This window comes from Ahaetulla prasina, chromosome 1 (genome assembly GCF_028640845.1).
Source record: "Ahaetulla prasina isolate Xishuangbanna chromosome 1, ASM2864084v1, whole genome shotgun sequence".
Lineage (NCBI taxonomy): Eukaryota > Metazoa > Chordata > Lepidosauria > Squamata > Colubridae > Ahaetulla > Ahaetulla prasina.
Window position 1 is genome coordinate 293,536,418 of NC_080539.1, and position 13,411 is coordinate 293,549,828.

A 13,411-nucleotide genomic window follows, 5' to 3' on the forward strand; every position below is an offset into this window, starting at 1 on the left:
GAAAAATATAAATGAATGAATACAATGCGATCCTTTCCTCCTGTCATTACAAATGTAGCCGAGCTTTATATTTGATGATTCCTCTACTTGGGATCATTTCGTCATTGAATTTGCTCTAAGAAATAATTTGATACAGAAAAAAAAATTACACATCCCACCCACTTCAAAATTCTTTTGATAGTGTATGACAAGTCAAATAAATGTAAACAGCTTGTTTTGCTCTGTAATGTTTATCTGTCCGCTAAAAGTTGTTGTACAAAAGCAATGTCAAGATTACTAGGTTTTTCTTGTCCTTTTCAGAGGGGGGGGATGTGGAAGGAGGGAGAGGGGGAGGAGAGGAAGCCGGAGAGGGAAGAGGGAGAGAGATGAAATAGTTGGTCTTTCTTTTTTTTTTAGCAAAATATTTATTTTATTTATTTATTTAATTTTGTCATAACAATACACACAAGCATCACACAAAAAGATTATTTAATACATAAACATATATATGAGGAGAAACAAGGAAGTATAAGCATATATGTGTGTGTGTGTGTGTGTGTGTGTGTGTGTGTGTGTGTGTGTGTGTGTGTATTTGTTTTCTGAGGTTTTCACGGGTGTTTGTATGTAGGTCTTTGGTTGTTCGGGTTTTCTCCCGTGTAAAATTAGAAGTGCCTTGGCGACATTTCAACGAAGTCTCATTCGTCATCTTCAGGCTTCAGCTTCGTGCTTCTGGGAGCAGTGTGTGATTGCAACTGTTTCTTCCTTTTTAACTGCTAGTGGGGGTTTGATCCTCCACAAACATAACATCAAGACAGCATTCTGCACAAACCAAAAAATATCCACCATCCTAAGAAACCCCAAAGACAAAATTGAGTTAGAAAATCAAGGAGTATATGAAATCCCATGCACCGCCTGCCCCACCACATACATCGGACAAACCAACAGAAGAATAAGTGCACGCATTGAAGAACACAAGAACTCAGTCAAAAAAGAGGAACCAACTTCTTCCCTGGTCCAACACCTTAAAGCCACAGGACATGATATTGACTTTAAAAAAACCAGAACTATCGCCAAAACTGAACACTTTAACAACAGAATAATCAGAGAAGCCATCGAGATAGAAAAACGCCCACACAGCATGAACAAACGAGATGATACCTCCCGCCTACCAGCTATTTGGAAACCCGCCCTTATTGACAAATGAGTCCCTAACACGAGGAATGACACCAGACCCACACTCACGAGGTCCACACAGGATGTCACCACCACACATCCACCCAGAAAGCAGACCCAAACCCACACTGATCAGGAAGCACGACCAAGGACCAGAAGCCAGACCGCAGCTGCAACATTAGCCATTTCAAACCCCTCCAATCCATACATACAGCAGACAGACACCCACTATGAAGATGTAGCACGACCACAAACACGAAGCCAAACAACAGCAATGCAGCTCACCAGCTCAAATCCCCCTGCAACTCAGACTAATTTGAGCACAACCAAACCCCCACCCAAACAGGACACACCCCCAGCCAATCAGAGCACAAAAAAACCTCCATCCAATCAGAGCACAGCCAAGCTCCCACCCAATCAGTTCAAACCCCCACTAGCAGTTAAAAAGGAAGAAACAGCTACAATCACACACTGCTCCCAGAAGCACGAAGCTGAAGCCTGAAGATGACGAATGAGACTTTGTCAAAACATCGCCAAGACACTTCTAATTTTACACGGGAGAAAACCCGAACAACCAAAGACCTACATATATATATAAAGTCCTCTTAGGAATGGGGTGAGGTCAACAGTGGATAGATTTTGGTTAAAGCTTTTGGGGTTATGAGAAGAGACCACAGAGTCAGGTAATGCATTCCAAGCACAGATAATTCTGTTACAGAAGTCATATTTTCGGCAATCCAAATTGGAGCGATTGACATTAAGTTTAAATCTATTGGTAGCTCTTGTATTATTGCAGTTGAAACTGAAGTAGCCTTTAACAGGAAGGACATTACAATAGATGATTCTATGAGCTAAACCCAGGTCCTGTCGGAGGCGACGGAGTTCCAAGTTTCAAGTCTGGTGGGATAAGGTATTTTGTTGGTTACGGAGGAGTGGAGAACTCTTCACGTAAAATACCTCTGGACATGCTCAACTGTATTAATGTCAGAAATGTGGTATGGGTTCCAGACGGGCGAGCTGTAATCAAGAACTGGCCTAGCAAAAGTTTTATATGCTCTGGTCAGTAGTGTGGTGTTTTTGGAAAAGAAGCTACGTAAGGTTAGGTTAACAACTCTTAGAGCCTTTTTGCTATGTAGTTGCAGTGGGCTTTGGCACTTAGATCATTAGATATGAAAACTCCACGGTCTTTGACAGGGTGGGGGTCATCTGTAAGGTAATGTCCATCAAGCATGTACTTAGTGTTTGGGTTCTTTTTTCCTATATGTAAGACTGAGCATTTGCTGGTTGAGATTTGTAGTTGCCAAATTTTAGACCAAGCGGTTAGATGATCAAGGTCTTTTTGAATGGTAGATGTATTGTTGGTGGTGTTAAACAGTTTGACATCGTCAGCAAAGAGAGCACAGTTACTTGAGATATGGTCACAAAGATCATTTATGTATAGTATAAAGAGAGTTGGTCCAAGAACGCTACCTTGAGGAACGCCACTCTTGACAGGAACAGGATTTGATAGAGCATTACCAATTTTAACCACTTGTTGTCTGTTAGACAGAAAAGCAGATATCCAATTGTGAAATGCCATAAGATTTTAATTCTAGGAGAAGTTTATCATGTACTACTGAGTCAAAAGTTTTGCAGAAGTCTATGTAGATTGCATCAATTGTTTTGCCTAGATCAAGATTTGTAGTTCATAAGTTTTTACAGTGGAGAAGTTGTAAGTTGCATGATAATTTTAATAACTTTTCTTTATCATCATTGTTCAAAATACTATATACTCTTATGAAATACAAGGAAACAATGAATACAGTCTGCTATTTCTGTGGTTTCCCCTTTTTCAAATTCTTACAGCTGCCCAGATTACTTTGTGGCATTAAATAAATACAAAAAAGGTAACTTACACAATAGAATATTTGATGGGATTTTTAAAAATTGAGACTGTGCGTGTGAGAATCCGTGGGAAAGAAAAGAACTAAGAGTTATTGGCCAAAAAAAATAAATAAATCTGTGGCTTATTTCTCAAGAGTAAGACTACGGTGGATATTCATTTAGGTTATATTCTCAAGTGATGTCTGGCTTTTAACTACTTGTCCTGTAGGACCTAATGGAAAAAAGGTCCCAGCTGAATATTTGTTTTTCTCTGTTTTGGGAGACCTGTGTCTGACCTGCTACTTTTATTTTCTTTTGTCCTCATCTACTATGGCAGTTGGATTTGCAGCAATATATTTATCCAATTTCCTATTAAGTATTGTATTGATTTTGATTGTTCCTGGGACAAATATACTGTAGAATTGTTTATTAGTGCAGTAATTGATCATGTTTCAAAAAAAAGTCCACCGCATTTAAATGACTAAAAATTTGCGAATAGCAGAAAAAAATAAAGTAGGCAAGAGCAAACTTAAGTAAGAACATCTTACAAGAGAATAAAGCTCATGGTGAGCAGAATATCTAACTCTTATATGCCAAATTATTCCCTTTATAGTGCAGAATAGAGGAGATAACACCTATTTTCCATCCCTATTCTGCTGCTATTACAACAGGTTAAACTTGGAATAACCAAAGGTTATTTTGGTTTTTCAGACTGACCATGCTAATTAACCACTCTATTATTTCCTGGGGTTTTGTGAGTTCTGAGAATACTAAACTGTTTTTCTCTTCCTTCCCTTTGTAGTTCATCTCTCTTCCTCTATCTCTTGCCTGCCTTATATCCTGTTTTGCTATTGTTGATGTTTATTATTATGGTCACCAAAGTATTAATTGCTAACTGAATTGGCATGTATGTTGATCAGATCTGGCTGCAGGAATTGACCGGAAATGTGCTGGATGCAAAAATAAAACTGGAAATTGCTCATATTCATGTAGAAAAATTTTAAATAGATTGTATTGTCCCAATGAAACTCCATTTCCAAATTTTAATAGAGATCTTAAAGAAAGATGTGAGTACAGAACCAATATCAAAACAGCCACATCTTTCCAAAGATTAAAAACACAGAAGGCCTTTTTTGATGGTCCCACAGTTGAAAAGAAGGAAAAGGTGAATGCTTTTTAAACAATTTAAAGACTTTTCCCTCCCTTCTGACAAGAAGAGAAACAAAACTGCAGTGACAGTGACTGCTCTATAAATAGTGATCACTTCCTGAGCAAATCTGTTACAGTCTGGTCAATACGGTCTCTATTTTCTGAATAAGTGACATTCCTTCAGGAGAGACAAGTGGAAGACCTCACAGCAAGAGAAAACCACACATGTAATCTGTCAAATTATATCTTTGAGTATGACCAACCCAGATACATGCACAGATAGCCACACATGCGCACAAATCAGTGGAGAGGGACAAAGTTGAGGGATGCATTCCTGTGGTAGCAAGAATTGGTAGCAGTCAAATTCAGAGAAAGTAGTTCTGACTTTGTTGCAATATATGGACGGGAGCACCAACCAGCCAAATAAATAATAGAATCAAGATCACTTTTGATGGCAGCAAATAGATCTTCCCTTTATTATGGGATAAATACTGTGTTTCCCCAAAACTAGGACATGTCCGGATAGTAAGCCCAATTGGGCTTTTGAGCGCATGCACTAAAATAAGCCCACCTGAAAATAACCCCCCCCCAAATACTTAGCCGCATGCACAGCTGCTGCACAAACATGACTGAGGAGGCAAGGCTAGAGAGAAGGAACATCAGAGCCGCTGCTGCCCGAGATCAGCAGGCCAGATTGGGTGAGCCGGACACACTGCTGCCACTCGGGAGAAGAAGAGAGAGAGAAGGCACTGCGAGAGCGCCCATTTCTCACATTCTCCTCCTGGGTGGCGGCAGCACGTTCAGCTCCACAAATCCATGCTGCCATTAGCTGAAGAGCGAGCGCTGTCCGAAGACGTCTCCGTGGTCATGTGGCTGGCATGACTAAATGCCAGAGGCGCACGGAACGCTGTTACCTTCCCACCAAAGGTGGTCCCTATTTTTCTACTTTTATTTTTTATGTGCTTTCAAACTGTTAGGTTGGCAGAAGCAAGGGGAGCTCACCCCGTTACGCAGCACTAGGGATTCGAACCGCTGATCTGCCAACCTTTTGATCAACAAGCTCAGTGTCTTACCTACTAAGAACTGGTGTCTTAAGCACATCCTAAAAATGGTGCCCCTCAGCGGAACTGAAAGTACTACTTCACTAGAGAGAAACAAATGCAGTATCTGATTATATCTTCAAACCAGTAGTGGGTTCCACTTACCTTCGCTACCAGTTCGGAAACGGGAGCGCGTGCGCTTCTGTGCATGCCCAGAACCTTCAAGAGGAGATCTGGGCAGGTGAACGGAGCCTCCCGCCGCTGCCACTACCAGTTTCCCCGAACCGGTAGAAACCCACCACTGTTTCAAGCCAAATATTTAAAGTTTAATGATTCTCCATGCCAAAGGGGAGAAAAAAAACCTTTTTAACAATGCGGGTTAAAGTTGAACATGGCAGATAGTATAAGGACAATTACTAAAAAAAAGAGAGGGAAAAAAAACCTCAAGTGTAACAGCAAAAGAGTTAAGGGCATGATAGCTTGAGGAAAAAACTCTGTTCTTCTTTCCTTGGTGTTCTAAACAGATGCTTATTATGCTTAATGGTTAATCCAGTTTTAGCTTAACTGAATGTATGAAGGCATACCTGGAATTTTTAAATCCAGGCCTGGAATTTAATAGATACATGATTTTCTAGCCCAGATACTAGATGAGATGGCTTTTCATATTCATTTGGAATGGCTTACTTCAGTTTTTACCAACTATTACGCTTAATTTCTTTTTAAATAAAAAGTTATTTTGAAATAACCAAAAATAAATAGCAGTTGAATAAATATTTACAAACTCACTTATGGTAATTGGCACTCTTTAGTTTTTGACAGAAAAGACAAAAGGTAAATTAAAGCTTGTATTCATGCAAAGATATGGGTGAAGGAGGTCTTTGAGTTTTCATTGGCTTTTTCTAATCCTCATGTCCCCTTTACGTTGTTAGTTCAGCTCAGAAAAATGCACAACACTGAGTATGAATATATTGTAGACCTGTGTCAGACCACTTACTCACTGAATCTGGAACAGGGAAGAAATGGTAACTATAGTGATAATATTGTGGAGCACAATGCCTGGATAAATTGAATGGAGATGAGATGACTGGAGTGATCAGCTCCTAATTAGCACTTCAATATCCTGTGTCACAAAAACCATTTCTTTGGATTATGGTCAAAACCAGCCTCTTCTGTTATTGTAAAGGATGATAGGAACAGTGTGTGGTATAGACAGGAACTGTGGTAACTCCAAAATAGGATCTCTATGTTCTCATATGGGTTTCCATGTAGTTTGGGGCTTTTTCTGTTTAATTTTTAAAAATAATCATATTTTCCTGTAACAGTATATTAAATTTTAGAGTGAATTGGAATGATTATCAAGGAGGAAAGAGACAATTTATTCACCCTGTCTAAAGTAGCCACACCAAAATATGCTGGTAGCCATAGAAAAGAGAAGATAATTAATTGTACTTTGAAATAATAGATCTCCTTTAAAGAATATTAAAATACTCAGATAAGTGGATCGGGTTTTTTTTGAATGCTGCACTGTTTTTTGTTGATGCATTTTCACAGCCTGTTCTTAATGGCTTCCTAGCTTGTCTTGTGTTATTATGGTTAATGCTGCTCTCTACAGAGCCCATCTCCCCCTCTGAGGAAGAAATAATTGATAAACACAGTTTTCCTTGTTTTGCAAGGCAGCACAATTTCATCTTGTGCAACATCCTGCAGCCAAAATGTTTGCAACACTACATGGGGTTAAATAATATAGTTAGAATTGAATAATTAATAGTAGAGGGGAAAGAAGAGATTAAGAAGCCAAACGGGGATGGAGAACGATGTGCTCTGCTGAGATTTCAAATGAGACAGTCAGCGGAGCAGGCAAGCAGAGACTCTGTTTCAAATAACTGAATTAGTGGAGTTAGAGGAACACAGCGGGAAATCAAAACAAAATTCCAATTGGAGCAAGGTTAAGAAGAATGGGATTCAACAACAGGAAAGGGAAGAGCTACACTGGGCAACACCGTGCCCTGGTGATCATTTTTCAAAATGCAATTGCTACTCTGTAGGCACAGGAGAAACAATGACAATATTATGCTTAGAAACTGGTCAGAAGGCAATTTTGGATGCTTGAGTGCTGTGGCACTATTTGTGACCTATTGGTTGTGACCACTGCAGTTTTATATTCCTCGGTGCTGTGTATATTCAGTTCGGTTTTCAATGCAAAACAAAAGAAAACTAATTTTGCATTTTCAAACCTCCTTCGGTTGAAGCATCTTATCTTCATTCTTGTATTGTATGCTTGCAGACAAAAAAAAAATTGAATTGCTGTAGGTCCTTTGTCTCCTCTGCAGTCCTTTATGTCAGACATCTTATCGGTGAACCAGATCTTAATCCCTTCTAGCCAACTTCACATGGCTTAATGGAAAAACCATCAGCAAGACTATCTCAGACCAATCAAATTCTTAAAATGAAACTTAACAGGAAGATGACAAATTGAAATTTCATGCCAACAGGCTATAGTGTATATCCTTTCAAGGATTTAGGATTTAACTCAGCTTTCTTTAGCCTCTGATTTCCAAATTCGTTACTACAAACTTTTTGACTGGTCTTCCCGAGATCAGAATGGCTGGACAATCTGTAAATTTTCCAGTTTAAACATTTAATGAAATTTAAATAATAGATTTACACGGCTAGCAGTGTAGAAAAGGAATGATAGAAATTCCAAAAAGGGACATCCGATGTATAGCATAGATCATCCTGATATGTCATTAAGAAGAATAGCATATTAAAATAAATGGAATTTCTGATACAAAAATCTTGAACAATCCGTTTCTACCAAGTCTAAATCACACTGGATGCTCCTGAGGGGGAAAGTATTTCCCAAAATGGGTAGTCTTAGAGAGTAAATCCTTCTCATTATTATACAAAAACTTGTAATAATTGCTTAGCAGAGAAAGAGTTGATTTTTCCAACTCCATGCTCCCTTCATGGGAAAACAATATTGGTCAGCCTATACTTGAATATAAATTCCATTTTTCCTGGTTATATCGACCAAGTAATTTAAAGCTATAATATCTGCTCTGAGCTTTTCCCGTATTAACTTCAGTTGGTCCTTTTTACTTTAGCTAAAGGCCAAGCAGATATTTCAATTCTCTGTTAAAAGAATCACTGTCATAAAAAAAAAAATGTGTGGAAATAAAAAGCAAAACATGGGTGTGAACCAAATAATCTGGATCGCCTTTCAAGGTTATGTTTTTCAATAGCTTTTTTCTGCTACAGCCCACACCTGACTGGCTATATCCCAGATCATTTAGTGATAGGGCTAAGTTTTGGCAGTACCATATTTGGGCAGAGGAATCTTTCTCAATTTATTTCTTCTGTTCTTCTTCTTTCCATAGTAGCACTATAAATAAAATGAAATGAGAAAACCTGGAAGGAAATAGTGCACATCCTTCTCTACTACTACAGCACTTATTAAAGACAACTGATTAATTGTGGGTGGTGTTCTTTAGTCAGTGTTCTCCAATTCTAATAGCAATAGCACTTAGAGTTATATATTGCTTTAAAGTGCTTTTACAGCCCTCTCTAAGCAGTTTACAGAGTCAGCCTTTTGCCCCCAACAATTTGGGTCCTCATTTTACCCACCTCAGAAAGATGGAAGGCTGAGTCAACCTTGAGCCAGGTGAGATTTGAACTGCCAAATTGCAGGCAGCCAACAGCAGAAGTAGCCTGCAGTACTGCATTCTAACCACTGCGCCACCGTGGCTCATAAATGAAGTGTGTCATCAGATCTGGGTGGCAAATGCAAATATACATTAATAGAGGATGTATTTCCTTCCTTCTTCGGATCTTTGCTCTTGATGCCACAGTCACCAAGTTTGGCAACACTACAACAATTGTGTAGATTTTTGGAATCAAAGCTTGAATACAATTGTCCCTTGAACACTATACATTTCTGAGCTTTAGCATAACTAATTGGAGGCATATATTGACACAGGTTTCCCCATTAATATAAACAGAGATTATTTAAGTTAGTAATCACTTACTAAAACTTATTTTGTAACTCTTTGATTCCAGATACATGAAAAGATAGGGAGAGCTGTAGCAAGGGAAAATAGAAAACAAACTAGCAAACTATAGAATAAAGAAGGTATACACTATTTCTCCCACCATGCACGCAGGGCTCCTCTCTGTCTTCTTCTGTATACCCTAAACCTATCTGGCTCTGTCCAGATGGATTTTATCAATCTTTTCATGGAATACTGCCACAATTTTAAAAGACAATTTTGGGAGGAATCTAGCTCTTGAACAGTTTTTGATTGCAGAAGTTAAGGTCCTGATTCTTGGTACCTTTATCCATCAATTGTACTTTGATCTTCATCTGATTTTAGGCATATCATTGTGTTACTGCACCTTAGGATGCTATTGCACTTCCATGCAACTTTGTATTCAGATGGTCTCTAGTAGACTTGTGTAATTATGAAATAGTTCATTAACGACATCATTCTTCATGATCACTAGAAAATGTCATTTGCTGAGCAAGCATTAAAGATTACATTCAATTCAAACATAGATTCTTTCTGGCTCATCTGGCCCTTTGCTTCTGAATAGCCTTATATTCTTCTAAAATGAGGATCAGGAATAATTCTGTGTTAAAAAGCATTTTATCAAGTGGGTGTGTGAGTATTCCATGCTTCTGATGCAAGACATCATTTACCAAAGTTTATAATATATTAAAATTGTCATTCCTTTTTAAAAAGAATAATATAAAGTAATCGCCTCAAAGTGCCAGCAATAAGAGCCAAAACACAGAAACACTAGAATAAAAATTCCTGCTGAAATAAAATGATTATCAGGATTTGATGAAAAACAGCAAGAGGGAGAGCCGACTGTATTTTACAGGATAAAGTATTCACTGCACCCAATTTGTTAGTGCAATCACTGAGACAACTCTCATATGAAAAATGAAATAATTTAATGTCATCTGCATAATAGTAACAGTGCTCATACTGTCAGATGACTTTTTTCATGGTTATAACTCGGGAAGTGTAACCGACAACAGTATCCCAGTATTGCTGAATAGATACTAGAATTGGAACAATTTGAAATTGGGTCTTGTGTGTTCATTAATTAATTCATTATTTATTTTATTTAAGGCCGCTTCATAATGAAACTTTTCTGTTCATCTTCCCTAATTTATACCTGCCAGGTGGTCCAGAACGATAGTATAATCTTGAGAGCTCTACCAGAAACAAGATTGCTCACTTTCTAACAAAAAGACTAAAGATGTGTCTATCTCAAGTCTAGGCTTAAAGGAAAATTGAAACAGATCAAAAGCAAATGAATTCTTCAAGATCTCATGCACTGTATAATTGCAAAAAGTTGTGGTATTACTAGTTTGAGACCCACACAACTGTAGTGTAGTTCATAGACTACACTACGTAGTCTAATCATAGAATAGACTTCATATAATAAAAAATGAGGCAGTGACAGAGAAATCTGTAAAAAAGGTCCTTGACTTGTCAGTGAGTAGCAAGACTATGATTTCTTTGAATAAATAGTTCCACTTACTTCATAATTGTGCCCCATTTATTATGCTGTTGACTATTAGCCCAGATACCTAATTTGTAACTACTTGTTTGAAAATTTGCTAGTGACAGATGTCAGCTTGGTTGTTGGTTATTCAACATGCTGGCTTCTGATTCCTAAATGTGGGCTCCATGCTGCCATTAGCTGAAGAGCCAGCGCTGTCTGAAGACATCACCGTGGTCATGTGGCCGGCATGACTAAATGCCAAAGGAATGCTGTTATCTTCCCACCAAAGGTGGTCCCTATTTTTCTACTTTTATTTTTTATGTGCTTTCGAACTGCTAGGTTGGCAGAAGCTGGAACAAGTAATGGGAGCTCACCCCGTTACATGGCACTAGGGATTCGAACCGCTGAACTGCCGACCTTTCGATCAACAAGCTCAGCGTTTTAGCCACTGAGCCACCATGTCCCTGTAGTCCCTCAAGTAAGGAAGATAATTATCACATCCCTCCAATTTTCCTCTCTGATAGGTTAGATATATCTAGCTCCCTCAACCATCCCTGTTATGATTTAGCTTCCAGATCCTTTATCATCTTTGTTGCTCTTCTCCACACATTTTCTAGGCTCTCGGTGTCTTTTTTATATTATGTGACAAGAACTTAATGCAGTATTCCAAGTGCAGCCTCGCTAGTGCAGTATAAAGTGTCATTATCGTTTCTCATGATCTTGATGTTATCCCTCTGTTAATGCAGCCCAAGATTACATTTGCTTTTTTGGCAGTTGCAGCACATTTCTGGCTCATACTTAAATGATGATCTCTCTCATAGTTTCTACTGATGAGCCAGGTACTACCTATATTTCATTTGGTTTTCTTGCCTAAGTGAAAGATCTTAGTTTTCTCACAACAGGACTAAATCTTGTTGGATAGGGCACAATTCCCAAGTCTGTGAAGATCCTTCGGAATCATGAGTCTATGTTCCACAATGTTAGTAATTTCCCCCAGCTTTCAGTGTCACCTGCAAATTTGATAAGTTCCCCTCTATCCCTTCATCTAGATCATTTATGAATATGTTGAAGAATACTGGGCCAGAGACAGAACCTTGAGGTACATCACTGGGTGTTTCTGGCCACGTAGATGTAGCTCCATTAAGGACTACACACTGGGTGCGATTGGTCAGTGAATTCCTCTGGTGATGGTACTGTCTATCTCACATTTTTTTCTATTTTATCAAATTAGTGTGGTCTACTTTGTCAAATGCCTTACTGAAATCCAAATATACTATAGTCACAAAATTTTGCTGGTCCATTAATTTAGTCACTTTGTCAAAGAAGGCTTGTCTGGCATGATTTGTTTTTAACAAACCCATGCTGGCTTCTAGTAATCACCTTGCTCATTTCTAGGTGTTCACAAATCCTCTGCTCAATCATCTTTTCCAGGATATTGAGATCAATCTATATTTTTAATCGCATATTTTTAATAGAGAAGTTTACACTAAAAAACAAAGCAAACCTAACATTACCATACGTTAACAGCATTATGTGATCCTTTTGTTAGAACAGGTCTTTTAGTAGCCTCCTTAAAGTGACAAATGTTCTTAAAATTTGTATCTAATATATATTGTACCTAATATATTTGCATCAGGCAGGATGGTCAAAATCAAACAATCGTGTATAGTCTCATATTCTTGGTTATGGTAACTATTTTGCCCAAATTGCACCTGGATACAATGAAGATTTCCCAATAGATTGCCAGCAAGTCATTGATCTATGACTTCAGTGGAAGAAAGTTTTGCTGCTTAATAAATCTCTGCTGACAATTATATGGGTGTGGAAGTTTGTCCCATGCATCAATACAATATAAAAATTGGATTTGCTTTTTGTTTGTTTCTTTTACCTCTACTTGATTGGAATCACACTATTTTTTCCCCTATTGCTGCTCTAACTTATTTCATTATCCTGAACATCTTGGAGGAGGAGGAATGCATTCTGCTTGCCAGCCAGAAGTCACAGGAATTTACTTCTCTAGGAAAAGAGATTGCTGATAAACTATTCTGTCAACTATCCAGCTAATTTTCTAATCACTGTCATTATTACCAAAATCTTAAGTAAAATCATCCATGAATTCAAATGCTTTGTGCATTGACAATACAATGAACAAAAAACTTTCCTAGTCTAACTCTAGCTTCTAAAAAGAAAAAAAACAATTGTTAATCAGTATTACAGAGTTTTACTTCTTTATTTTTGTTGAGCCTTCTGAAATGGCTATTAACTCTATTACCATTCTTTGTAAAATATGTGGAGCAAATCTAAACGTTCTACTAGTCAAAAGGAATGGAATATATTTCTGGCATTACAGTTCCAGCATTGGGCTTTGTTTTAGATCGAATCTCATAAAAATCACACATACAGTCCTCCAACTTTTCCATTGGGATCCTGCCTGTCAAAACAAAAAGGCGCGAATTCAAATCGAGCGACCGTGATAATAGGCCGTGCAGCAACCCGCGTGGAGAAGAAAATCTTCACCAGACCGAAGATCGAAGGAGTGCCGTGCCGACTAGAAGTGGACACAGGGTCAGCGATCACAATCATGTCCTGGGACACTTTTGCAAAAGCTTTGCGAATAACCAGCGCAAACTGCAAACACAAGCGGCTACGAGTGCACGACTACCAAGGGAATCGCATCCCTGTTCGAGGACCAC

At 38.3% G+C, this 13,411-nt stretch overlaps 1 protein-coding gene across 1 annotated transcript in view; it reads left to right on the top strand.

Annotated features, from left to right (window-relative positions):
- TSPAN18 (tetraspanin 18) overlaps positions 1–13,411 on the top strand; it is a 234,587-nt gene that overhangs the window by 200,981 nt on the left and 20,195 nt on the right. The window lies entirely within an intron of this gene.